Here is a 25387-nt window from a genome sequence, read left to right as displayed (position 1 = left end):
GGAGTTTGAAGCAGTCAAAAATCAGTTTCTAACATCCCTCCTCACACTACAGGAGCCCAGGGACTAATGAACTTCACACGGGAGAGAAGGAAGGAAGGAGATACATTTTAATGACTTCTCTCTTTCAAGATGAAAAAAACCCCTTCAAAATTCAACACTAAACTAAGTCACTAGGGATTCCTACCCCCATGCAAAAAAACCTGTATAGGAGATGGCCCCAGACACCACATTTAAGAAACTACCCCCTCCACCCCCCACCCAAATTTTAAGTATTAAAATCCTTCCCTTTTAGTTAGAGTAGCATCATAAATAAACCTGAAACTTTATCATCTTGTTAGTAGTTAAATAAAAGATGTGCAAGTTAGTCTGATGTGTAAGCATTCATTCTGTTTCACAGTTAATTTCATACAATCTCTGACCTCTCATTTTTTCAGCTGGCTTTATCACAAGCTCCCAAGCAAGGAGCACCTTATCAGTCCATCCAGAATGGCCTGCTGTGTGCATTTATAAACATATTTGACAAATCTGGAATATATATATAATCTGAAGAATTTTTATGGTGGTAATTAAAATGAGTCACAAACAAAGAGCCTGGATGGCTTTAATGAATTGGGACTCTCCTCACAGGCAGCACAAGTCCTCTAACATGTCTTGTTGCCTCATTTTACTATCCCCAGACACAAAAACATGTGCTGTATTTCTTTGATCCGTTATAACTAACAAGTCACGCTAATCAATGTTTGGATAATCTTCAGATGTGCAGCTATGCATCAAAAAGTGGAATTCTAACAGTATTTTTTTTTAAGGACTCCGCATTAACTCTGTGGAGTTCAAAAGCCAAAAGATGGGTTTGGTGTGGAGTGTTAAAAATAGGTTAGAAACTGTTGTAAAATAGCTGACAGATCGTTAAGCACGTACTGTTAGTTTGGTTATGATCTCGTAAAAGGGGTTAATGGTTGTTATAACAAATACGGTACTCAATGTACCGTATTACACCTAAGTAAAGTGCACCGCTCCCAAGAGAAACGAGCCAGCCTGGACAGAACTGTAATGGTCCAATCAACCGCCTTAAACCTTCATGCAAATGAAGGATCCAAAAAGAAACCAATCTAAAGGGACAAAAAACAGGATAGAAAGGGGCTTCTGACCCACTGAATCCGTGCTGCTCCATCTGGGACATCGGGGCCATCGCTGCTGAAGAAGCCCCAGCGCCGGCGTTGCAGCATCCTCGACGGGAACGCTCCTGCTCGGCCCGTGGGCCCTCACGCTTTAGGCCTTTCTTTTTCTTAAAATAAATGCTGAAATCACTTTAGTACAGGGAGCCTGCTCTCTTTTTTAACATGGAGCTTCCCCCCCCGGCCCCTCTCCCATAGAGCAGGGCAGGGGGAGGAAATGACAATATTTGTGGGTTGAAATAAAGACAGGGAGCTCACTCACCTACCACCATCCCAGAACAACAGAAGTCCCTCAGGGAATTTATTATTGCCATTCCAACAGAGTTGGGCGGGGAGACAGGAAGACAGAAAGAGCCCTTGTCCTCAAGCACCCCCTTCCCAAGCCCAGCGTATTTTCCCTGTACTCCCAACTCCTCCATCCTTCACAGAATCACTTTGTCCCCACCATGACAGGCGAATGGAGGGGTCAGTCCATGGCAGCTCTGCCCTGCTTCTCTCTCTCCTTCCACTTTTCCCTGTGCCAGGATGGGTTCTGCCCACACAGATCCAAGGGTGGATCCCAGCTCCATTGCCTGTTCAAGTCCCCCTGCTCAGCTCCAGTGTGTGGGGCTGTTTCTCCCCTTTCCCGTTCATCTCTCCCTGCCCAGACGCTGTCCCAGAGCCCCCCCAGCTGGGATCGGCCTCTTCCCTCACACCATCCCCGGGCCAGCAGCCGGCATGGGAGCTCAGGATCCAACAGCCCGGCTGGGTCAGAGCCCCCCGCAGCCGAGCACAGAGCAGGCCCCGCTTCCCTCAGGTGCCTTGTGAAACACCATGGCTGCCTCTGCCATCTTCTCTAAATAAATACCACATCAGATGGAAATATATAACACACCGGTATTTTACAGCAGATGACCTATTTATAGGCACTTTGTTACCATGACTTCATTTACCACCACTGTAAAGTCAGGATTTTGCCTCTCTTAAGAGCAGTCCCTTAAGACATTTCCTATAAAACTGCCTTAAGCTGTAATGGGGGAGAAGGGTACAAAAAATTATTTTCCTTATAAAAGCAAGTGAGTAGCTTTCCCTAGGTTCCTTCTTATGGATTTTGGTATCTACATTAGATATTAAAGCCTGCAAGCACCATCAGCACATGAAAGGAAATACTAAACCTAGAAACAACACAACAATCCGGCCTTTCTTCTCAGTTTTGTCAGGATGATTTTAATAAAGCAAATTACTTTATATTAAAACTCTGTTGGAATTTAAAGATTTTTGCAATATTTATAGTTTAGTCTTACTCAAAACCTGTAATATTATTACCATGCAAACTTTAAAGTTCACCTATCAAATTAGAGTATTCATCAAGTGCCTGTTGATCAATAAAGGTCAGACTACAGGTCAACACAAAGTTGTCTCAAAAATAGGAAAGAGCTAAAAATTTGTGTGGGGGGTGTGGACAGTACACAGGTGTCCTGACTAGCACCCACAGAAAAAGCAATTTGAGAACACAATTAATACTTGCACATATTCATCAGTTCTTCATATGTGCCTGGACAGCTGGTACTCTTGGATTACAGAACTAAAATGGACTTTAAAAACTGTTAAAAAATACAAACAACAAATAAGTGAAAATAACATCCAGCAAGAATAAAGTTAAGAATTTACAACTTCTCCTAATTAAAACTACAAACTCCATTTACTAAGGGTTGAGGCAGCATCCTGGGGTTTTCACAAGAGGCTGGGTTTGAGCTCACCCCTCTCTGACAGGACACCTTTAAACACTGAGAGTCACTGGATCATAGAAATGTTAAGGTTGGAAAAGGCCTCTACAATTGTCAAGCCCAATAAACAACGTAAGTCTTCCAAATCAACAAACAGATCGAGAAAAGCATCTCAGTTTAGGTTTATTTTTGTTCTTCTATCCTGAAAGTCTCTATTTATTAGTTCTCAATTTATTCATAAGGATGCATTACCATGAATTGTACTTATTTTGTCTTATGAATATTCATAGCTTTCAGCTTCAAACAGAAATTATTTACTCCAATAAAAATCTATCTAAATTGATTCTCTACTGTATTCACAGAGGGCATTTCAATTTATAGTTTGTAGTAAAGCCCAGTAAATCAGAGGGACAGAAAAAATAAGTTCTTCAGACTTTTGCCATTGAAAATGAGTAAAATATCTTAAAATATTGACATGTGACAAGGGAAGAACTTAAGCTGTAAAAAGAATGATGTAACATCAATAAAGAAAGCAAAAGCAGAGAATAACCAATGAAACAAAGCCTGTACAGGATAAACAGAGATGTTGCTACAAGCTTTTCCTTTCTATTAGATTAAAAAACCTACCTGAATTACCATACATCATACTTCAGTAGTAATTTTTTTCTAGATATACTATGTCCTTATGCTTCCTCCAAATAGCTCAAAAGCTGAAAAATATATTGAATTTACATCAGTAACTTCACAAAAAGGTTCCTTGCAGTCTTGGCAACAATCCAAAGAGAAAGCAACAATCCTGGCTTTCCCTGAGCTGCAAAATAAAACTAAATTCTCAGAAGAATGAAGCCTGTGATATGAAGCCCTAAATCACAGAGGAGCTGATTGGATACAGGCACCTCACACTAACAGTGTATATGCAAACTTCTCACCCCTCCTTATTCCCCCCATGCCTCCTAAATGTATTAGAAATTCCATTTGTGCAGAGCTTGTGCTGACCTCCCCCTCTCCTGAGGAGCATTTAATATGCTTTACCAGAAACCTTGTGCAGCAGAGCAACAACTGGATTGCCTCCAAAATAATTTCAGAACTCCATTGGATTGGACTGCACATTTAAAAAAAATAAATTAAATGCATTCAAATTCTTTACGGTAAACTGAAAACAACAATGGTTTGTTCTGCTTCAAAATCAAAATAGTGTATTTAAATCAAAGCTATCTGCCAGCACATCCAAAAACCTGGTGATATCTTTTATCTGCTGCAAACCAAACAAACACCCTACAGCCTTAAACCTCTTGCAGAGGGGAGCCCAGGTAGCACTGCAGCAACAGTAACACTTAAGGAACAGCAGGACACAGGAGGACAATCCTCACAATGTTAGCAAAGCTCTTTTGCCTTGAAAAAGCTTTTCCTCCGATCTGCTGTGAGGGACAGTGGGTGATATTTAAACCTGTTGTCACAATGCTCTCTATTTAACAAATCAACCCATCTCAGTTCAGAGTTCTCCACAGAATATTATGAAGAGAAATGTTTTTACAAAGGGTTAGTCCCAATCTATTGCTCTTCTTCAAGAAGAGAAATGTTCTCCTATTTGTTTGTATCACCACACAGACCTTAAATGATTAACTCACACTAATGTGCAATTCAGAGCCTATTTTTATTTATAGTAACTCAGTATAGTACAAACAACTTCTCCACTCTAAACATCAATTATGCCACACATGTAAATAGCTCTGAGTACAAGTTATTACACTCCCTGGCAGTCAAGATGTGCATCTTGACTCTCATATCTCTTCCTTATTTACAGCTTCAGATGCCTGAGTTGTCTAATACAGCAACTTGGGACAAGTACAAGATGACAACATTTAACAGATACAGAAACAAGTTAAAACAAATCTAAGACAATTCTGGTGTCTGACTTCCTACTATCAGTATTCATATACTCTTGCTACTCTTAAACATCATCATCAGGAAATGCACCTTGGCCAGCATGACAAGGTATTCTGAGGTTAATTAGTGTTGTTTAGCTTTTTTGGTTAACAGAAAAAAATAGGATGTAAAGAAGGTAGACTGGTCTTCTCCAGGAAAAAATATAAGGGGCTCTGTGGGATAATTACTATGAGAAGAGGAAAAAATTGGTTGAAGAAATACCCTAAAGTTACCCTCTGTCTAAAGCCCAGCCCCACCCTGGCTGCCACTGCTGACAGCTGAGGGCTGCAGGAAACCCCACCTAACAAGATTGTGGCACAGCCTGAAGCTTACCATTGCTTGGCTGAGATTGAATTAAGTTCCTAAATCTTTAGGAGCAACAGCAACATTAACCTCATTTCCTAACATCATCATAAACTTTTAACAAAGCTTATGGAAATGGACTTGAAAGGGATAAATTTAGAGGTTTAATTCTTCACTTCAATAATACTGCAAAACAAGTGACATTAACACCCCTTTTCAAGCCATATTACATTGACTGATTTCAGTTCCAAATCCTTTGGATATTAAATGTACTGATTTGTTTTTATGTTGTAAGAACATTTTGTTCTAGACATTCTTAAATGTAAGAATGTACAATTTAGGATAAAATTCTATTCTGAGGAAAAAACATATGCATGCAAGGCTTTTGCTATTTAATTAAGGATGATTCCCCCCAGTCTTGAATGTCTCCATCATGACACAAATGTGTTAGGACAGAACATGAAGGCAACACATTCTGCTTTATCATATTTCTTCAGAGGTATGACTAACAAGACTAGATAAGATGAATTAGCCTTCTCAAAGACAATACACCAAGGAAAGAGCCCAAGAACAGGAAGAGGCTTCTTTTTCCCACTGTGATCTTTTCTGAGGTTGTTATCCTGCTTTTTAACCTGCTCCCTCCCCTCAGGAGGGAGCTTAGGATCCTGAGCTCTCCCATCTCCAGGTCACTGCTGCTAAGGACACCTTTGACCTTCACATCCCCAAAGTGTCCTCCCCTGTTTGTAAACACGAGGTCCCAGCAGTGAAGGAGCTTTAATAAGCAGAACTAGAATCAGTACCTAATGTTCCCTGCTCACATCATCACCTTCCATTTTCCTCATACACTTGTGTCTCCTACTTACACTAAAACCACAGCCATAATGGACCTGTCCTTTCCAAAACACATTTGCTGAATCATAAGCTCCTCCAGAGGGAGAACTGATGGTCCTGAAATACAGCAAAGGTATTTCTTCTCCCACAAGGCTTGGATTGGTAAATGTGGCTGGAAGAGGAGCACTGCCAGCCTCCTGCTGGGATCTCACCACAGCCATCCAAAATGCCTCCTGCTGGAAGTACTGAGTGCCAGCAGATCCCACTTATCCTGATAGGCTGGAAAAGGGGAAGCTGTGTGACCTTCACCTGCTGAAGATCTAAACCTGGAGGACTTGAGGAAGATGCTGCATTTGATACTGATGGTGCTATGCACCTGTAAGCAACAAACAAAAACATTCTGGTCTAAAGAAACTGAAGCACTATTGGATAAGTGTGGATGCCTCTATATTTCACACTTTCAGAAGACTTTTCATTATCATTTAAATGCAAAAGAAATGAAGGTATTCAGAAGAAAGCTTCCTAGCCATAACTAAATGGTTACATTCTTTTGCAAATACAACATATCCCTCCACAAAAATCAGTATTTTTAAGGTTGTTTTCTGCATGACAGAGAATTATATTACCTATCACATCAGTTTTAAAGTAGAGTTAGATACTTTTGTTTACACTTTGAATAAACAAGACATATTTATTGAAGTGGTTTTAATAAATAATTAACATCCAAACTAATTGATAATAGTCATGCTAAGTTAGAACTTGCATGATAAATATCTTTGAAGAAATTCAAACTGATTACAGTATATTACAAGTTCTGTCAGATAAATAGTTTCCCTTTAGCAGTGCCTTGCAGTGCCAAATTTTCAAGCTGAAAAATACTTTCTCCCTTAAGCATTTCCTCTGCATTTAAATCAAACATATGCTCTTCCAACGCTATTTACATTCTTAACAGGGAACTTCATATCCAATGGGGTTCAAGGATACAACCTGATACTTTCACCCTTTTCCCAGCTCCTCTAACACATTGTCCCACAGGGCACAAAATTAATATTCTCCTTCACACACTGGAGGGCTCTAGAAGGAGTATTAGTGCTTTGGACCTGACAAACAGCAGTTTTTCAGAGAAAAAAGCTCAAAAGAAGTCCCAGAATCTGCAGGACTGGGTCAGTACGAGTCATCTTGAACATTTTTAACAATTCTTTTTCTCTGTCAGGGTCCCTGCAGGTCATATAACACAAGTTCATTATGTTAGAGAAGATTTTGCCAAAAGCTACTTTAAAGTAGCATTAGGGGCACTTAAAACACTAAGAAAGAAAACCACAAGCAAAACACACACCATTATTCCCACAAAATACAGAACACAAACCCTTATTTGCAAACTGGTTTGATTAGTGTATTTTGTAATTAATGATCCTGGGCATGGTGCCACCATTTGTCTTCCAACATTTCTGTGAATCCCTAAAGAAAATTGCTGACTGGATTTCAGTGGTTTTCCAACTAAACTGTCTCATGGAAATTCAAAACAGTTAAGCCATTTCAACTATGCTTCTCATAGGTTCCAGTAATTTTCAGTTCTCCAAAAGAGACTATTTCAGCCTCAAAGGAACAGTTCTAAGGAAAAAAGTCTGTGGGTTTGCAAAGTCTGAGACCACTGTCCAGCAGAGAAAAATCCTTCACAATGGAATCAGTAGCACATTTACCCAAAAGTTTCAATAGAGATTGATCCATTTCTGCTGCTCCACACAGATGTTTAATACAACTCTAATCCTTCCTGGAAGCCCTAATTTTGTCTCTATAAAATAGATACATAAAATATATTTTTTGGCAGAGTTCAAAAAACAGCACAACTCTTTCCTAAGATTAAGAGGAAGATGCACTGAAATTACGTACACCTTACTTGTAAGCTTAGGATTTTTTGGAAGGGAAGCTGATCACCCAAGTTGTTTTCTAACTTTAAAAAATCTAGTTTCAAAATTTTCTGTTTCTATTGTGCATTATAATGTACTTATTTCTGTTCAAATACCAGAAACAAAACATAAAATTGTGAGAGTATGAAAATCAAAATTCCATTACACATGAGGATTTTCTCATTACTAAAGTAATGATTCTTTATGGATCTTTGAGCTATTTCAGTATATGCAAACTCCTGTTGATTTATCAACAGTTTTAACAGTAATGCTTAATGGTGGCTCAGACACATTTTGTGTCTCCCACCACTATTAAAAAAAAATAAAAAGAGAGAAAACAAATGCAGGAGCCACAGCTTGTTTCTGCAAAACATCTCTGATGTTCCTAATTTGGAGCATGACAGGAGGAGAAATGAGGTGCAGAATAAATGGATACACACACTTGAACCAGCAGCTATTATCAGTGACTACATAACTGTTCTCTCCCTTGTTCAAGTCTGGAATTGGGTGTTTATACATAATGAACAAAATGTTTCTAAAGAGGAAGATCCAGAGAATATCAGCTGTGGCAACGACCAGCACCATCTTCCTACAGCCTTGATCTCAGAGGGGTCATGGACACGAAACTTATGAGAACAGGAATATTGGGGAAGCCAGGACAGACAGTTCTGAACCTTGCAGGCTGTGGTGGCTGTGCTCAGATGCAGAGGTGCAGAGATCCCCATGTTTTTGGGATGATGCCTCCAGAGAACAAATAACAAATGGAGTTGCACTGTATGATCTACTCAGGTACTCTGTGAGAAGAGAGTGCGGGTTTCAGAACAGCCAGAAATGCTGTTAGGAAGAGCCAGATCCATCAAAGTAAGATTTATATAAACAAATAATTTCTTCTGCAGCTCCACACATGGCCTCAGGAAAAATATTGGGAAAATAATAACTGATTCAAATGCAAGCTAAGCTACTTCACCCCATGAAAGATCATGTGAAGCTGAGGAGCTTCAAACTCTGGCACTGAGCTGATAGCCATCCCATAATACAGCAGGAGTGAAAACAAATTACAATTTAGCAGTTAAACAAAAAGCACAAAAAAGAAAAGCAGAATGCAGCAAATAGGATGTAAATTATAAATAAAGCCTGTTTTTAAATATTTGCTTTTTCTCAACTGTAAAATATTCAAGTTTTCGGTAAATAAAAAATTAAAATATTTCACAGATGAGAGGTAGAATTACAAATAAAAAGCTAAGAGAAAACAGGTAAAACTCCCAGGATAAAGAATTAATTCCAACCTCTTCAACTTAAAAATGCTTGTTTCATGTATGTGACAAAAGCAGTGCAAATATTTGTAAAGGGACCTGTGGCTGGCAGTTGCTAAAACTGCAGTTTTTAAATAATGATCCCAATAACACCAGAACAAAAACATGGATTTTGACTCTGGGCATTTCATTATTCCAAAAAACAGTACCAAAGCATTCCTGTTAGTGTGGAGTGCAGGTAGTTCCTAAGCTTTTTTCCATCTATTTTAATTAGGGTCACCTTCTGAGGTGGAAGTTGGGTGTTTTCACTGAGGCTCAGGATGCTCCACAGACAAGGGCCAAATGGAAAGGAAGAAAAACATCACTGCACAGGGAGAATGGTGAAAAGCTCCAGTTAATAAATGACAGCCAAGCAGTGTCAGCAGCATTATTTGCTGCCTAGCACATCTGGCAGAGCAGGGCCCTCCAGGACACAGCTGAATCCCAACTGCTAAACCCACCTGAAAGGCAAAGGAACCGGTCCTGACTCACCCTGCCACCTTTACCAGGCAACTGAACCATTTCTGGTGATCTCCCACTCAAAGATATCCAAAATATCTGCTGTTCCCTACAGTGTTTGAAATGTAGGAAAGCCCAAAAAAAGGTATTGAATGTCAATCTTTTGCACAGTTTCTATATAAATAGCCTAAAAGTATGTCCTCACCAAGGAGATAAGTCATCAAGAACCACAAAGAATGAGTTTAAAGGGGTACAAGAATTAGCACTTCATCTCTGAAAGGCATCACTAGACAAAGACTCCTAAAAAACCATTAGTCTTTTGCATACAATGCTCTTGCCTGAAAGGATATAAAACACATCAGTGCAACACATCATAGCATTTTTTTTTTGTATTTTAGTAATGCTGTTTTTCAACACAGCTGGTACTGACTAAACAGATTTAAAGATTCATCCATTCCAAGACTATAAAGGATTATTGTGATTATCTAGTCTGACTTCCTGCAGGGCACATGCCATAGAAACCTGCTCACAGATTGCTGCAACATATTTCCTCCAGGATAATGTGGCAACAAATCATTCCAAATACAACCCAGTCTTGTTTTAAAGATATCAGTAATAAAGAAACAACTGCTTTCCATGATTAATCTATTGCTAATCACCCTAATTATTAAGAAGTGCCTTCAATACTACTTCAAATTTGCATGGCTCTGCTTTGTAAATACTGGGACTTGTCCTCCTTTTTTTTTCTTTGAGAGAACTGACAGATTGTTGACAGATTACCATAATTATCAATCAGCTACCTGCAACCCTCCTCCACACATCCATTTATAAGTCACAATAGGCTGACTCCTCACTCAACTTCTGCAGTTTGTCTGAGCAAATGTGCAAAGTAATCTCTTAACTCTGTCAGGTTTCTGCTGGAATATTATTCTCACTTTTATTTATTTATTTAATTATCTCTTTATTTTTATCTATCATACATCACAAAGACATGGATAAACAAGTAATTCTTTCAAGCAACAATGAAAATATTCAGGAAACATATTTTTTAAAGGTTGGATTTGACTCTGACTTTTTAGTCTAGAAATGACAAAATTAAAAAATAATTTAAATCAAAAACTTGCAGGAAAGAGAAATGGAATGAGCTCTTCCCCTTCTTCATGGCAAATAGGATAGGGAATAACAAGCAGGAGAGAAGATTGAGCACAGGCTTCAGAAAAAAACTGTAACTCATACGGTCCAAAAAGTACTGAATTTTTGAGAGGCTGCAAAATATCCCCTGCTGCAGATACATTTTTTAAACAGGCAACACAAGCACATGTTGAAAATGCCATAGGTGGACCTTAACTCACTGTAAAGGACTCAGATGGACAACCCGGAGATCCACTCCAGGTTCCCCCTCTGAGGACTCGCTGCCATCATGGATCACCTTGGAACCTTTCTGGCTGTTCCCCATCCATTCTGAAGAGGACACTGCAGAATCAGTAGCAGCTGCCGAGCAATCATCTCACTAATTTATACAGAGAATTTTTCAATTATTCTCCCTTTCTGCAACTCCAGATGCCCCCTGTCTAGAAAGGCAAGACTTCTTATCCTCTTAGCTGTCAAAAGCAAGGAAGAGGCTGATGTTGGATTGGTTTGCCATAGCAATGTTCCATCATGTTAAGTGTCACTGCACCTCAGGACACAAACACCATCTGTGGGGCCTTTCTATATTTGGATGTATTGGAGTCAGTGCTGTTTAAATAAGCCAAATGTCTGACAGAAACCACACAATTTCTGAACTAATCATTGTTTAACTTCCTATTTCTGCATCATCAGCAATTTCTATGCCACTGATTTTTCCTGATTGCTATTAATAAGACTAGTGAGTAACAGACTAGAACACATCCCTGCAGGTCCTATTACAACCAGCAGCACTGAATAAAAATTCTCCATTTTCAACTGCTTTCTTATCAATTCATCTGTTTTTAAACCATTTAGTAAGTGCTAGATTTAATTCTACACCTAATTTCTTTAATCATTGTGTCAAGGGGGGGTTAGTTAATAGCATCAGACACTGGAAATTCCAACTAGATAAACGGAAGATGTTTTTCCCTTGTGGGTGGTCAAAATCTAGGATAGACTTTTTCCAAGAGATGTTGTGGGTTTCTCAAAAATATTCAAACTTCAACTTCACAAGATCCTCAACAACCTGCTCTAATAGGGTCTGCTTTGGGGAGGAGGTTGAACTGGAGATGCCCAGAAGTTCCTTCCAATCTACCCAGTTCTGTGATTCTGTGCATGTAAAACTGAAGACACAGCAGTAAAACCTCCTGTGAGTCAGGTGAATATTCTTCATCTAATTCTATCTGATTTTTAAAGCTGAAACTCCATGATGGAGATAACAAGCACAGCAATAATCAAAGTTCCACAATAGAAGAGTCTGCAGTTACAAAATAATAAATCTGCCATTAGACTATTACCAATAATATAAAAACTCTTTTTCTTGGTAACCACTCAGTTATGACATAGAACTTTAGCACTGTGGCAGCACAGCCCATTTAATCCACCAGAAATTCCTGTCTGAATTGCCTTCTGCTTCACAATATGGATGAAGTTGCACTGCAATCCTTCCCACAGCAGGAGCTATAAAATCACATTTCTTTCTTCTACAAAGCCACTTATATGCAAGAAAATGAATTTTTTTTTTGTTAGACTGAGTTCAAACTGGTAAAGAGGTTCAACATCATAGGGCAGAGGGATAGAGGAAATCAGGAAAGGAAAGGTGATGGGCTTAGATTATTCAACCCATCAGAAGGTCCTGGCCAAACCAACTTGAGGACCTCTAGCAAAAGATGTTCCATAAGACACAGTTCTCTCATTTCCTTATAAAATGGAGGAACACCATTAGAAAATGGTGCCATCCACTGCCCAATAATGTTCTCAAAAAAGCAGCTGAGATAGTACCAGTGTTTGCATTGGGAAGAGCAAATGTACAAATGACAAACACGGAGTATAAATGGTTCAGCCTCTTGTCCATGTGCAAGAGAATTCTGGCTTTTCTTTTGCAAAGCCTACTACCTAGATATGCATTTCCCAGATTTACTGACAAAAAAATCCCCTTGGGAAATAGTAGTGGAATGTGTTAGAGGTGTTAAAAAATTATATCTTAAAACAGGGTATGGCTTTTCTAGGATAAATAAAACTGACAACTAGAAAAGATTTATTTTAGATTGCTTCACACAAGAGAATTCTTTTTAAAAAAGGAAAGTACACAATGTCTGTGTTTCCTCTTTCTGCAACTATTTTAATACCAGCATTCTGTTCTTTATCTAACACAGCAATGCAGTGGCTTCAAGACAAATATCAAATCATAATTATGTTCCTTCCAGAATACTATGCTGTTAACAGAATAACTGCTAAACACAAGCCTTGCATATAGCTGTGTTTCTAATGTAGATTTCCACGATGACAGCACCAGTATCACAGTGAGAGCTGACAAGCCTGGCAATTATTGTCAGATCCCAGACAGAACACTCACCAGCTCTTTCAGAGTATGACACCAAAATCCAACAACAAGCCTAAGTGGCTCATTAAAATCATCCTCCTGACTCTAAACTTGTCAGTGCTGCTGCTAGTTGCCCAAAAACAAACTGCCATTCTGTTTCTGTTCTGTGACACAAGGACCAGACAAAAACTGGCAGAAAACTTATTGTTTTGTTTGTATCTTCTTAGCACTCGATTGGTCACAATATTTTCCCCTTTTGAAAGGCAACTGGATTTCCCCATTTCCCTATCCCTTCTGCCTCTTCAAGAAGTAACTGAAACATCTCTTCACATCACTCCTTATAAGCTAAACAAATGATCCAGTCATCAATTTTTTGAATTGTTTTCTTTCATAATAGTTAAAGTAACAACTAAACAACAACAACAACAACAACTGAGTTATTTAGGAAAGCAAGAAGTACTCAACAAAATTCAGGAAATAAAAGAAAACACACTAAAGTTTCGTGAAAATAAAGACTGGGATTGACTGGGAAGTGCCTGCCAGGGAATCAGGGAAAGGAAGGCAAAAAGTTAATGAGAAGCTCAGATTGAGATCCTGTAAAAAAATGAGACAAAAAGGGACAGATGAGGGGAAAGAGTCAGGTGGAAAAAATGGGGTAGCTGAGCTCACTGCATAAAAGTACAAATCAAAGTTCCCCAATATTTAGGGCGGGGTTTTTGTCTGTTAAACATCTGAGGCCACTGAATAATTGATAGGAGTTCTGAAGACTCAGGGGGCTGGTCCTCAGAGCACAGTCATGAGCCAGCCTGAACTGAGCTGCCACCCTGCACAGGGCTTTGAGAGCTCCACAAAAGTGATAGGGTTTGATGTTTTCTAAAAAGGCACATCTTATGTAATAGGCACCTCCCAATTCAAAGTGACAGGTTAGTTGTTTGTTGGGTTTTTTTTTAATAACTATATTTTGGAAATATAAAGATATATTACATCTCTCCAAGGATCCAGCATGTCCCATAACTTCCAAGATCAAAAGTTTCCATCATCACATACATTTAAATGAAATTAAAATACTAATAATACCTATATACAATGAAGTTGTTTAGTTGTCACAAAAAACCCCAAATCCACACAGTGAGTAAAATCCTATTTTCCTCTTCCCTCTCTTCCACTCTTACAACAATTCCATAATTACACTTTTATTTACAGTAATGTCATTAACTCTATCATGAAAACAAAAATGTCATTAACTTTATCATGAAAACAAAAATGTCATTAACTCTATCATGAAAACAGCCACACATCTGTTTCTTTACAGTGTCCTTTTCATTAGTGAACACACAGTCAGAAAGGTTAAAAAGAAACCTTTGCTGCTGCTCTTTCCCTGTTTACCCGGAAAATAATTTTCTTTTACTATTGTGAGCCACTATTATATGTTACATTTTAGAAGTTCATTAAACTCCATCTAAGCAGCTTTCCAAGCATGTCCCTTTAATGAGAAAATAACAAGTCCATTTGACAGTAAAGGCACTTACCAGCACGAGGCACTCACTGGGCAGAATCTCACCTGCAGAGAAACTGCAGCGGAAGGTAACTGGCCACAAGCACTTCAAATTAAACTTGAGCTATTCAGGTCACAACAAAAATTCTGATACCAAAAATGTTACTACTTTTCTCCTTAGAAGTGGTAACTTTTCTGTGTAACTTCCTTTAAAGTGGTAGCTTCCCTCTGCACAGCCTGCCAGGTCACATACAGGCCAGAAAGACTTCATTATTACCTCAAGTTCTGAGACTACTAAAAAAAACCAGAGAAAGGCAGAAATGGATTCCCAATATAAAAATATTGCCTTCAAAACTTTACTGGCCTATCCTAAAATATTATTACATGCTGTCAGTAATAGATGTGGAAAAGTACAACACAAGGATCACTTCTAGGACTTTAACACCTGTTTATGCACCTGTGCACAGTAAAGTGAGCTAAAGCTAATTCATAAAAGAAAGCTGGAATAATTATTCTTAAATTAAAGAAACACTCTCAGTAATATCACAGTCAAAAATCTTTGACAATCATCACCGGGAGGGCATTTTTGATAAGCATCACTGGGAGGGCAATGATCAAACTGCAGGGAAGCTCAGACTCCCAGCCAGCTGCCAAGTGACTGCCCAGGGCTGCTCTGTGCCCACCCCACTGCTGCTTCCTGACGGGCAGGGTGGCAATGTCACAGGCAGGAGGGGACAGCAGGGGACAAACCTGCTCTCAGCAGCAGTGCTGCCTTACAGCAGTGTGGAGTGTCCAGAGAGGTGTTAAATAAATGTCTCTCTGCTTGTGACAGGATGCAGGCTCAGCTCTGTTCCTGAATACCTCTTGCACAGACTACAGAACAGGCATTCACAAACACCCCATCAACTCCGAGGTTGTATCAGAAAGAATAAACTGAAATCTGCTCCATCAACCACAATTTAATTTAGATCAAACAGCCAATGCCTGAAGAAAAAAGAACATAAAAGACACCACTGTTTGCCCTGCTCTGTAAAGGGCTTTGAACTCAGACTTCTGTCGCTTTGCTGAAACAAACACACACTTCAGATAACGAACTCAGGGCTCAGCATCTTCCAGATTTATAAGAAGCCCTTTCAGCTCATGGAGATTGCAAAACTCACACCCAGCTCAGCAAAACACAGTGAAAAGAAAGAACTAATATAGTTACACAATCTTAACTGCTGTGGGTAAGACCAAAGAGTAGACCTTCAATACCAATTCCATAAGCAAATAAATTTATTTGAACCCAAAGCTATTACTTCTCCCCCATCCCTACAGTAGGGGAGGTTCCTGGATTTCCTGGGTTTCTGCAGCTGCTGTGCAGCACCCCAGAGCCCCTCAGCCACAGCCCTGGGGGATGCAAGGTTTGGCTGAGCAGCGCTCAGGCACCTCCAGCCCTTGCTGTGCCCTTGGCAGCTGCAGGAGTTGGTGTTGCAGCAGAAAAACTACAGACCACATCCACAGGAAGCCACTGATACAAAGAGCTACATCTATATTATCAGGAAATAATATAACCCTACACATTATTTATGTTTTCCATTATTCCAGTGACAGTTTTTTCTGTCATATGTATTGGATCTCATCTAAACACTCTGGATCTTGACCTATTAGTGGCAGGGAGCACTGGCAGTAAAAAGAAATCAGTATTTGTTTTATAAACTGTTAGGGCACCCTAAATACCTTTTGGAGTTAATTCTTCATATCACCTGATGGATTTATTTCCCCCTCAAAGGCAGTATGATATTTTCAGGGATAAGCACACAATCAGTATCTTTCTCACTAAACAGTACAGTGATGGCAGTGACAGCAACTAAAGACTTTGAAATCAAACTTGGCAATCAGTATTCTTTTGATATTTAATCAACTTTTATGACTGAATCCAAGGCTGTATCCATGACCAACCAGCAAACACAAGGCTCTACTCTAAATTAAAAATGAAACAAAACCACCATGGAATTTACAGGAAGATGGACACAAAAAAATAAGTGAGAAGCTGATTTCCAATACTCTCACAGAAACCTCTCCCAATTTTTTTTATTTTTCTTTCTTTGCATTCCTTCTATTTTAAGCAATCTCTATGTGTAAAACATAGCATGATTAATTTCTATTAAACAATAAAGCTTTAGGAAACAGAGAGAAGACTTTCTGAAAGGAGAACACATTTCTCCAAAGGCCATTAATCACTACTAACTTAAAAATAAGATGTAACAATCACCATTTAGGAAATTATGTGAGCAGTTTCCAAAGATAAAATTTATATTATTTTTCCCCTTCTTCATTCCAACAGTCACCAAAAAACTGTTATGAGAAGTCTGTTCAAAGAGAAAGTCAAGAACTTAAGAAAATGTGGATAAACAAAACTGAAATCAGCCTTGCTGTCTGTGCTTTACAGTAGAACAACCATTCAGAGTTTCATTATCATTTGTGGCTCAACATACAGTTCCTAGAGCTTAGTTCACTAAAAATTATTCAAACCTTACCATAAAGGTAGATATTTCCCACTCCTAATATTTCTATGTAACACTGAATATCCACATGCTTTAAATATTTTTATGAAAACATTTGCAAGACTAGAGATGTATTACCTTGATTTCACAGAGAGATTGAAATTGTTATCAGGACCCTTAGGGACAAAGTAGACTGGACTGGGAACACTGGCATTTCTCTGGTGGCCTTGTCACCCTGCTTATACCTCTAGAACAGTTTTAATTTGCCAATTATCCCTACATTATATCCAATCATATGGATGGAAGCTGAAATAAGAAAGGAATATGTCTTCAATAATCTTAAATATTTTCATTCCACCTTAATATGTCATATAAAATTAATTGTATATCCATTTGCCAGGCTTACTACTGAGTTTTTAAATTGAGATGCATTTTTAGTCCTGTTTGTTTATCAACCATTGCCTCCTCTCCAGCCAAATGCAACAATGCAGAGTAATCAGATTTGGCAGCCCAAGTGCTGGCTGTCCACTGCTGCAGCCACAATGTTTGCTCACTGTCACTCCAGCCACAAAGAATTTAGTCCACTTTGTGCTACACTGATTCATGTAACACTGATTTTTCTACCCCTCTCACCTGTGAAAATTTCTGCTACCCACTCCTTTTAGAAAAGAAATATAATTTTATTATGTATATTTATATTTAAATTACAATAACTATTAATCACTGCAATTGTTATATGCTAGTTGCCTTTTTCTCTCTCGGTCTTTAGAATAGAAACAGCAGAAAATGGCATAAATAAGGGTAAGACTGAAGGACACTTCTTGATACCACATGGACCACAGTGCCATCCAGACTGCCAAAAGGACAGATGTTCTTTGCTTTTCTACTGAAAAACAATTTCTGTCTTCTACGAAATTAAGCCCAAACTGTCTTTTTAGTTCCAGTAAATACCCACTAGGGATGATCAGCCTTTTCCTTTGTAAACCCTATCCATGCACAGCACCTTGCTCACTCACTCCAAAAAGTCAGACTGCCAGTCTCTCCTAGCCCTTGTCCCCCACTCTTAATTTAAAAACCAAACTGCTGTGTTTTCTCAAAGTCCACCTTTGGAGCACTAAACTCCAAACACACTACCACTTGCCTGTATTTCAAATGCAATTCTGTAATATCAGCAGACTTAGACCAGCTCAGGTGATTTTCTTCAGTGACAGGTGAAGAAACTCTCAAACTTCTGTTCAATCTTTTGATTAAAACCTTATTTCCTTTACTTAATGCAATGTAACAGTCAGTGTGTTTACAGTGCAAAAGAGACTGTTTGAAATCATCTGCAGGTCAGCCACTGATCTCCCCTGAGGAAATTCTGTTTCCTTGTCGGTTTTTCCCAGCTGGTCTTAAAGCAGCATTCAATAAAATCAAATTCCCATGTTTTAATATCACACAAGAACATTACACATGTACTGTAGCACTGTTTGCAGCATGCACACTGGATATTCAGAGAGGCAAGAGCTCTTTGTTAACTATAGACCAGATAATACTTGAAAAATTTAATCTAACAAATCCCCTCCAAATCCTCACACAATTTGCTATGAATGTCAGCATCAGTAATACAACTACTGTTTTATTTACCAAAATAAAAGAGCATATTATAACCTCCCATATCATGACTAAATAACATTTCCCTACAAAGCAAGAGGTTATAAAATACCCTGCATGTCATTTGTCGCAGTAGGACTTGCAAAGGACACCAGAAGGTGACTTACATTTAATTCTGTCTTTACTTTTAAAATCTATGAAAAAAAAATCTATCCATCTCCATGGTAACTCAAAACATATATTCCTCCCACACAGTTGGATTGACAGTTCATAGTTTTTGTTTTATAGTCAACCTTTTGTTTGTTTGAAAATACATAAAAACTGTCTAGTTGATCCTAATAATCTTAAATGATACCATAAATCTGTACGTGGCAGTAAATGAAAGGTACTGATTCTATGGCTCCTTGTTATACTCCTGTTTAAACCAAATAAACTGCTATAGCATCCTGTGGTCTTCAAAACAAAGTAAGTTTTAAATCAATTATAATAGATTTTCAGATTTTCATGGTACAAGACTTGCTTACAAAAAAATTTTATTTTACTCTTCTAAAAACTTACCCCTACTTTTAATTTCTTAAAGCTCAGAGTCTTCCACAAATCACTGGGAGAAACTGACAACATAAAATTTCTTAAAATTAAGGAAAGAAAAAATAATAATTATGGGAACCTTTTATAACCTTAAAATATTAAGCACTTGAACTGAACTTCAGCAAGTTAGCGCTAAGGGGAGAAGTACTGAAATGGATTGCATTTTATAGCAGGAACCTAATAAATATTAAGTGTAATTTCTACATGAATACTGCTCTTCCAAGGAAGAAATGTAGAGAGAGGTCATGACATCCACTTAAGACCTCCAAGAAACCATAGCTAATAAACTGATGTGTATTCAAGTCTCAATTTGACACACCAAGAGAAGGGCTTCTACTCAACTTTTCAACACACCCAAGCAGCAAAAATCTGTGATTTTACCTACAAAACCTTCTAATTGCCCAAGATAATGAGCAGATATAAATCACACTGTGACACTTATACATGCAGGTCTTTATTCTGGTCCCCACAATTCAAAAAAGATGGGACAGACTGGAGCAGGTCCAGGGGAGGGGCACAAAGATGATCTGAGGGCTGTGAGGAAAGGCAAAAACAGCTGGGACCTTTCTCCCTGTGAATGCCATCCCAGCACTGCAGCACCAGCACAGCCTCCCTAAGAGGATGGAAGCTCTCTGTCCACGAGGAGACACAGGGAAAAGACAAAGGGCAATGGGTGTAAATTGCACCAGGAGAGTTTTCATCCCAATGAAACAAAGAAACACCTTTCAGTAAAAACAACCATTCACTGGATATGGACAAGGTACTACATAATCCCATGTAGGATCCCTTTCTGACAAAAGGCTGGGCCAAATATTTCAAGGTCACTTCCAACCTGTAGCATTCCATGGTTTATCTCCAGCCTCCTCCTCCATGAGTAAAGATACCGAATTATAAAAAATCCACCTTCATTATACAATGCTGAAGTGTTCATTATTCTGCATTCTCCAAATCATTCTGCACACGCCCATCACTGCCCAATCAAGAAAAATCTTCAACTATTTTCTAGTAATCAAATAACAAATCTGCTAAAAGCCTCAGATTCAGTTGCTAAGCAATGAAATGATTTCTCAGTGCACTGTTCCCTCTGAGGAACTGAAGAACTAGATGGTCCTGGAAGTGGAAATACTTACTCTTAGTTTCCCTTATATGCTGTGCAGCACTTAATGAGACTATCAGCTGCCCCAAACTCCCATCTGAGTTCCTGGTCACTCCATGAAGATTCATCCCTCACTCCAAACATAGAAAGATATAAAAATATCCATACCACTTCTGAACACTATTATCCAGAGTCCTGTCTTCTTAAGTGGTAACTCTGAGTCTCTCTGTTAATGTCAACTGAGGCCAGACAAGCACTTCAGATTCTTTTAAAATGACTCACAAACCTGAACAATCAAGCTAAAGGAATTTTGCTTCAAGGTAACCTTGAAAATGACATGAAAATGACAAAGAGGAAAGAAGGCCATGTATACAACCAGTACTGTTTCTGTACATCTGTCTTGGTACAAATACCTCATCTTTCCAGGAGTCTGCTTGCACAGAATTTAAGAGTGAATTTAATATGCTCAGCCTTGACTTGAAGAAATTCTGTTCCTTGAAGGGAGACCTTCTGATACAGCACATCCATTTTAGGTCATGTCACATTTTCTTCTGCCTACATACTTCAGAAAACGCATCAGCAATTCCATGTTTTATCAGATGTAGAGCAAAGCACATCTCACTGAATAAAAATCTCTCCTAGAACACTCCCCATACGAGTAAACTACCTTAGTGATTCAGTGAATGGCATTTTTCAACATGAATTTTAACTAGTGCTTCAATTTTAGGGACATCCAATACCACCAAAATCACATAACTGCAATTGCACCAAGTCCTGCTACCCACTCTGTTCCTTAATAGGATCCCTCAGGAAATTTAAAAGGAGCCAATGGGAAATTGGTTTCCCACTGAGCTGGCAAAAATTCCACCTATTCCCAACACCATTAGGTCTTACTCCTGAAAGTGGACAAGAAGTCACCCCACACATCCCCCACTCCTCCTTGCATCAATGTAGCAAATTAACATTATTGATCTGACCAAACTCTAAATTGGGCAATTATGTTTGGTCTCTCCACAGTCATCTGCTCTCCCAACAGAAATAGTCCTCACATCACATCTTAGACTCTGAGGAATTTTTTTTACAGTTAAAATAGCTACTGAGCACCAGCAGTGAGTTTCAGTGATCTCCTTAGCTGACTTAAAAACTCACAGGAGTCTTGTTTGACCTAATTAACAAAAGCTTACAGAGAACTTGCAGATCCTTTATTTAGAAGTAGTATAAAAATAACAAATCTTATCACCACATACAGGGTAAGAGAGAAAGTTAACAACCTTACTGGTATCATTTTGCTGTCTCAACAGAAGTCAGTAGACTGGTGTGAGCAACTACCCGAGAGCTGCACACACCCATTTCACTGTAACAAATGCAATTTTGCATCTTTATCCACCTCTGTGCCTAAACAAGGCTCCCCAAGGTTTGCTCTTGCTTTTCTGCTCTCTCTTCCTCCTCCTTTTGGAGTAAGGCATAAGAACGGGCTCAGCTGCTTACAGTGGCACACCAATAATCTCACTTTTCCTTTCTCCTCCACTCCAAATTAAGTACAGGACTGGGCAAGGGAATCACTGACATCTTTTGCTTATTGCCTTTGCAATACTGGGAAACAATAAGTAAAACCCTCTTTGGCATTTCTTAGGCTTCCACAGAAGGACATAGTTATGGTGTCCAAATGAACAAGGGGTATTGGAGCCAGGCAAAACAATACCACAAGACATTGGGTCTGCACCTACTGACATGAAACACATGAAGGTATGCAAACACACACACATCTGGCCAGCTGTGGTTAGCAGTAATCCTACCCACATTACCAGCAATGCCAGTGGCTGCTTAGTAGAGATTTTAAAAACTGAGATCCACACTCACAGCGAACTCCCTCCTAATGATTTTTACAATAGCAAAAGTAGGAAAACCCAAACCAAGTAGGCCAAATAGAACAGTGGCTTTTTTTGCCAGAAAGTAACTACTAAATCTCATTGTTTCAGTGCTTATCTCTGAAGCCTGGATACAGGATACAGCCTGGATACAAATCAGAAGGCAAAGAACTGCTTTCCATTTTGCAGTGGCATGGCATTGCCTTGTCTGCACACAGATTACACATTGAAACAGGGGAAAATGTGCTCTTCACATAGAATCACAGAATGGTTTGGGTCAGTAGGGACCTTAAAGCTCACCCAGCTCCACCCCCTGCCATGGGAAGGGACACCCTCCATTGTCCCAGGTTGCTCCAAGCCTCTGTCCAACCTGACCTTGGACACTTCCAGGGATGGGGATGCCACAGCTGCACTGGGAAACCTGTGCCAGGGCCCCAGCACCCTCACAGTACAATTCTTTTTCCTTGTATCTAGTCTGAATCTGACCTCTTTTCACTTACAACCATTACCCCTTGTCCTACCACGATGGGCCCTGCTAAAAAGTCTGTCCCCAGAACCATAAAAGTACTATCATCTTTACTCCTTTATTAAATAATAAATATTTTAGGTTCTATTCCTGATTACTCAATCTATTTAAAAATAGATTCTTTTTAAGTAGGCATAGAATTTTTAACAAGGTTATAGTTTTTTGCTAAAAATCCCATCCAATATAAATAACAGATTCTGATAGTTTCCATACAAGTTTTATTTATATTGCTTTCCAATTGGACAAAAACCTCTGGCATTTTCAAAAAAACTTGCTGTTTTGTCAGTATTTAAAGAGTTATATGATCAGAATCCAACTACTTAGAGCATAATTTGTTATCACAGTAAAGCAAACAACACATCATACATCTTTCTATTTCAAATTCATTGCAGGCACAGCTCTTTCTCTGTGAACTCATTATGGACAAATGCCTTTTTCTCCTCAGACTAAAACTTGGCTTTCACCTTGATAGCAAAAATTTAAAGACTATCACAGCCCTGTGCAATGCAATGATCTCAGGCTAACCTTTCTAACACATATTTCTCAGAAATCTAAATTAAAATTGCTGCACAACTCCTGTAACTCAAACCCATGCAAGCTTCCCCACGCACAGTTTATTCCCAGTACTGGTACAGATTCTCTGTGGTCAGTAGAAAACAAGGAAGATTCCCAATATTTTACACCAACTAATTTTCTGCAACTGTCTCAAAGCTGTGCTTTACTTCACCCTCTCATTTCTCACTGTTCTCCTCCTCCCTCCAATTTTCTGTCAGCAGAACTTCCTTATCTTGGAACAACATAGCATCCCTCTCCAGGCAGTGTTTTAATCACTGCAGGCTTCCTGGGTATTACATCCCAGCTCCCATTGTTTCACTGAGAGACAAACACAAACCTTACAATGCACCTCAACAATACTACCAAGGTAATTGCTGGGAATTTTTAAGTGAAACAAACTTGGTCTTTCAAACCATAATCCAGGTAGGGAGTTCACCAAAAACCATGAGATGAAAATCTGAGCCTATTTGGAGATGTTCAGAGAGGCTGCTCACGTTGTTTGGCAGCCTCACTGACCAGTGAAGGGCCCTTTGCAGGCACTGACCTACTGAGTGTCTGTGCAACAACCAGCACTTGAATTTCTCCTACAGTAAGAAACATTTCTACAAAGCTGACTAGGCACAGCAGCATGATAAATAACATTAATTACATTACTTAGATGATTCTTATTACAGTTTGGGAATAATAAAAATTTCTGCTGCTGCTGATCCAACAACAAACAAGGATTTCCATTTAGTCTTTCAATATATTTTAAGGTATGTCCTTACATAGCCTCCAGCCTGAACACCAAGGATAAAATTCTAGTCCCAGCTCTGCCACAGGCACCTCAGTGCTTTCCTCAGGCTTCCAATGTACAGCCCACAGATGGAACAAATGTCAGTTACCCACTTAATGGTGTAAGTTGTTCTGCCAGAGAAGCTGTGGTACTGTATCAGTGGAGATAAGAAATCCCTGAGGGTGCTCAAACATTGGCAGCTTGGTCCAGGGAGGCTGGGGAGCCTCCATTCAGAAGGAACTCAAAACCTGGCTGGTGTAGTCCTGTCAGGGTCTTGATGATCCTGCTTGAGAAGGCAGCTGATAATCTCAAGAAATCTCTTCCAATCTAAACAATTCTATGATTATTTCTATATTAGAATTCTTAATTTTTATAAGTTTTTGGGGAAAAAAACCCCACAACACAAAACAATGTGTTTTTCACTCAGAAGCTGTGCCAATTTCTTCGTCATGGAGCGGATGCCTCCTTCCAAAGTTCTATGAGAACAGTAAATTCTTTCCCCTGTTATTTAAGAATACAATAATGTTTTGTACAACGTTATAAGAAATATAATGAGCTACAATAGAAAGCAGTCCCTGAAAGAAAAATCACTAAATGAAAGTTTACAGCTAGAGCTTTCTCTCTCTTTCCCCTCAAGGAACTGGTGTTAACAATAAAAAAGAAATACTTTAGTAGAAAGGAAGCTTAGCTCATTTGTAGGTAAAATGATTCCCCTTTTTCCAATTTAATACCATTGCCAATATTACTGTTGTCATCTTCAGCTGACACTGGGGAAAGGGGAGGGGGGAAATCTTACAGGAAGAAAACAGAAAAGATCACTTTATTCCCATACCCAGAGAGGTATGTATATACAATGGAAAAAGGAGGAGTACTAGGTGTAGAGTGGTAGAAAACATGATATATACCATGTTCCATGCCCCTACTCCATTAGATTAGATGCTCCTTCCTAAGAGAATACCTCCAGGGACATCTGACCCCATAGAAGAACTGGGACCAGTTATGATTTCCTAAGAGCTGATTGCTTTTTGAAGCACAGAACACAGCTGGTTATGCTGGAGATGCACTGGACTCACTCCGCTGGATCATTCCTGGGTTGGTTTCCTAGACAAGGAACTGTTGTCACTGCAGGTTTAAATGAGGAAACAAAGCTCCTGCAGCTCTATGTAGAGGTATTTCTCTAAAGGAAGGACAGGAAGGAAATGGAAGCTTAGACCACCTACAGTTCTTGATTCTAATCCTACAGTTAAGGCTTGCAATTACTAAGCTAAAAAAGAGAAAATAAAAGCCAGGAAAAAATACCTTCAAATGCTCAAATT

At 39.0% G+C, this 25387-nt stretch overlaps 1 protein-coding gene across 10 annotated transcripts in view; it reads right to left on the bottom strand.

The window, feature by feature from the left end:
• The window catches only part of DOCK3 (dedicator of cytokinesis 3), a 181216-nt gene that overhangs the window by 127469 nt on the left and 28360 nt on the right, over nucleotides 1-25387 (bottom strand). The gene's annotated exons all lie outside the window — the stretch shown is intronic.

The sequence above is a fragment of the Serinus canaria genome, chromosome 12 (assembly GCF_022539315.1).
Source record: "Serinus canaria isolate serCan28SL12 chromosome 12, serCan2020, whole genome shotgun sequence".
Lineage (NCBI taxonomy): Eukaryota > Metazoa > Chordata > Aves > Passeriformes > Fringillidae > Serinus > Serinus canaria.
This window is presented reverse-complemented; position numbering and strand designations above follow the sequence as displayed.